We start from the raw sequence: 4,023 nt of genomic DNA, 5'->3' as shown, positions 1-4,023 counted from the left end.
CCTGAACAAATCCCAGTTCAGGAGATTCAGGCTAGAGGTCAGAGGTCAGGGACAGAGTGAGAGGAGAGGGGTTAAAGTTCATGTTAACGTGAATAACACGGCAGCTTTTTTTCTTTTCTTTTCTTTTCTTTTTCTTTTTTTTTTTTTTTTTAAATCTGAGACCTTGAAATAATGTTGCTTTTTTTGAAAGAGAGAGAAAGAGAGAGACAGTGCGCGTGCGTGTGTGTGGATTCTCGTGGGAAAGTTACGTGTATGTCTTAGAGTGAGAGCACACACACACACACACACACACACACACACACACACCTCTACACTTCTACACACACACACACACCTTTAAATGTATGATGCTCTTGACACGTCTCGTTACTACCACCGACGTGTGGCGAAATGGACAAACGGTGGAGTCCAGAGTCCCATTGTGGGAACAAGGATGATGTGGGTGTGACGTCATCTTCCCAGCGCCACCTATCGCTAAAAGAGGAGTATAGTGCTCTATACAAAGAGTTTTGGAAGGGAAAATGACAGTGCCCTACTCCCTCCGAAGGGTCCCTATGTAGTGGTCCAAACGTGACGCGGCCATTTTAGACAAAAAGCAGTCACGTGATCACCGAGCTTGAAGTAAACAAAGAACTTTTTTTGTCATGTGGTCAATTTTACAGCGAGCACAAATGCGCAAAACGTCCTCTTTTGAAGCGCACTGTGAATGTGACGTGTGTGTGTGTGTGTGTGTGTGTGTAAAGGTCTAAGGTTTAATATTTAATATTAATAAGCGTCTTGAATTTTGGGATTAATCAACTCTATTGTGAAGAAATGTTGCAGGGAGAAAATGAGAAAATGCTGTTATATATATATATATATATATATATATATATATATATATATATATATATATATATAAACAGAAACACACACACGTTATTATACACTATTAAACTACGCAGTTTGTCTACAGACAAATCACCGGAGGAGACATTTATAAGGTTCACTCACGACGCTGATGATGATCATGCTCAAATCTTCACTTCACTTTTTTTTTTTTTTTTTTTAAAGTGTGTGAGACCTCAATGTGTATTTGTAGAAGTGTCACCTTGGGAACACGCCGCTCTCGCGCTCTCTCGCACCTCCACGCATTTGTTTAATGACTTGTACTTCAAGCAAGGTGAGACGCGCGCAGGTGTAACGTTCCCACGCGCTTTTTTTCCACTTATCACCCACGAAGACGGATTCCTAATCTCGTTTTGTTTGAGAGCACGTGCGCAATACTCTAATTTTAGGTATGGGGCAAAAATAAATAATAGGACTCTAAAAATCAAATGGCACGCGCCAAGTAGAACCAGAAAGGTGTTTTACTGAATCCAAAATGTGAACGCGCGCGCGTGTTTGTTGTGAGGTGCGAGGAGACACTTTGACACCCCGCTTCCTTTAATCCCGAGTCAGCGCGCGTGTTAAGGTGTGAAGAGACATCACCCTCATCCTCCACCTCCTAGCCAGTTGATTCGCTTCTGTGTAGCATTACATGCTGGAGTTCAGGGTTCAGCGTGCGTTAGCCTGTCGCGAGTCCGAGGTGTGAAGCTGCCACGAGGCCTATTGTTTGCTGAGGTGTGAGCACGCGCCGCGCCGGTGGTGGCTCCGCACCCCCGCAGACGTCTGGCGCGTCTTAACAGTTAAACTTAACATTTTCCTTTCTGTGTGTGTGTGTGTGTGTGTGTGTGTGTGTGTGTGTGTGTGTGTGTGTGCTCTGATGGTGCATTTCTCCTCATGCGTCGTTAAAGACAGAGGTGCTATACTAAATCCGTTCCCAGCCTGATAACCAGACTACTAAAAACACCCACCCACCCACCCACACACACACACCCACCCACACACCCACACACACACACACACTGTGATTTTCTTCGTCGCTGGCCTTCTGCATGGTTTCTAGCTTTAATGTGTGTTTGTGCGTGTGTGTGTGTGTGTGTGTGTGTGTGTGTGTGTGTGTGTGTGTGTTTTAGTAGTCTGACTATACACCTTTATATTAAAACGTAAAAGCGTCATTAACACGTGACTTATTTCTGATGCAGCGCCTCTGAATGAGATGAGCAGCAGTGTGTTAATGCAGTGTTACCCTGGGAATGTGTTCGGCTTCCTGTTCTCTCCTCTACACTCTGTGAGAACTGAAACACCTCCAGCTCTGTTTTATTACCTGCTAAGGTTCATACATACACACACACACACACACACACACACACACACACACACACAGCTCCTGGGAAAAAGCGCAAACTGCATTCACAGACACGGTCCACATTTCTCAGCTCGGTGATACAAACGCCTGAGTATCACCATATCAAAAACACACGCGCGCGCACACACACACACACCCACACACACACACAGTCGATTCACAATACCTGACCGCCTCACCCCGAGAACTGCACTCTGTAATGCTTTTTCTTCTTCTGAGAATCCATAACACGAAATGTGCACTCAGATTCTGGGCTGTTCTTCAGACATCATTAGCATAAGATCAAAGGATATAAGCCACGTGCATGTCCAGAGGCAGGTAGGTCACTAGAGATTTAAGAAGGGGGGGGGGGGGTCTAAGCCTCTTTTTGGGGGGTCTGGGCATACTCCACCAAAACATTTTAAAGTCACCAAAACTTTCTAGTCATGTATATTTTAGAGTAACACTGGGCGTGAAGTCTATAGAGATAAAGCTATTTTTTGGTGAAGGTGTAACTATGTAGCCAGATTACATTTTGGGTTTTACTGAGAGAGAGAGAGAGAGAGAGAGAGAGAGAGAGAGAGAGAGAGAGAGAGAGAGAGAGATGGTAATCAACACTAAGTGTACTGCACATTGTCTTTGTTAATGAGATGAGCTTCGGTCACATGGCCAGTCATAATCAAGCTCCTGTATAGTCGAGCTACACGGATAGGCCTAGCGACGTCACTGATCATCACCATCATATGGGACACGTAAACTTTTCACCCTTTCCCCGAAATCCGTTTGTTCTAAAAGAAATAACTGAAATAATCTTCAATTCCCGTGGGAAAGTCGCGCGCAGTTCGTTAGTTATGGCACGGCTGTGCACGAGCAAACGGCGGTGATTTTGGTGCGCACGGGAATGATGGCAGGTATGTAGGAGAGCGCCTGATCTCCTCCCCCCTCCGAACACATACACACACACACACACACACACCATGTCACCATGCTTAGTGTTTATAAGTCTGGGTGCATGTGGAAAGAAGCACTTCCGGTGTCTACTGACGCACCTTGTTGCTGAAATGCAGTGCTTATAAACTACTAATCTAATCTACACAACAGTGTATACTGTACTATACTGTACTATACTATAATATACTGTACTATACTATAGCCTAATATAATATAATATAATATAATATAATATAATATAATATAATATAATATAATATAATATAACATAATCCTCATTCAGCTTCGCACGCGTTTGCATCTCCGCATTTACATTAGAACACACGTGCGCACGTGGACGCCCGACACTTCTGAAGATTGAAGTGCACATTGGCACGCGCCGCCGGTGATCGGAGAGGTGTGAGCACGCGCAGAGGGTAACTTCGTGCTTTATACTATCAGACCTCATATCAAGAACAAAGAAAGACAGAATATAGAAAAGCGGAATATGGGATAAAACCCGAGTTGTTGTTTTTTAATTTACTTCATTTTGTAGTGCACTGAGATTCTGCCTAAATATAAAGGACTTTGAATGTGCCTTGTGAATGACTACTGACACACACACACACACACACACACACAACCCTCAGGTGGTCGACGCCACTCACACGCGCGCGCTTTGTTGTTAAACGCGTGCCGTTCTGCTTTGATCTTTTGTATAAAAAAAACTCGAGCTTCAGCATTAATAACACTCCAGAGCTCCAGAGTTAAAGTCACGACTACTTGTGCTGTAGCTACAGGTGACCGGAAGTGAGGGTTTATTATACAAACACGATTGTTGTTGTTGTTGTTTGTTACGGAATGATCTAGCTTGCTGGTGTGTG

The sequence above is a fragment of the Ictalurus punctatus genome, unplaced genomic scaffold (assembly GCF_001660625.3).
Source record: "Ictalurus punctatus breed USDA103 unplaced genomic scaffold, Coco_2.0 tig00006545, whole genome shotgun sequence".
NCBI classification, from domain to species: Eukaryota; Metazoa; Chordata; class Actinopteri; order Siluriformes; family Ictaluridae; genus Ictalurus; species Ictalurus punctatus.
The sequence above is the reverse complement of the archived record's forward strand: the minus strand, read 5'-3'. Positions refer to the sequence as shown.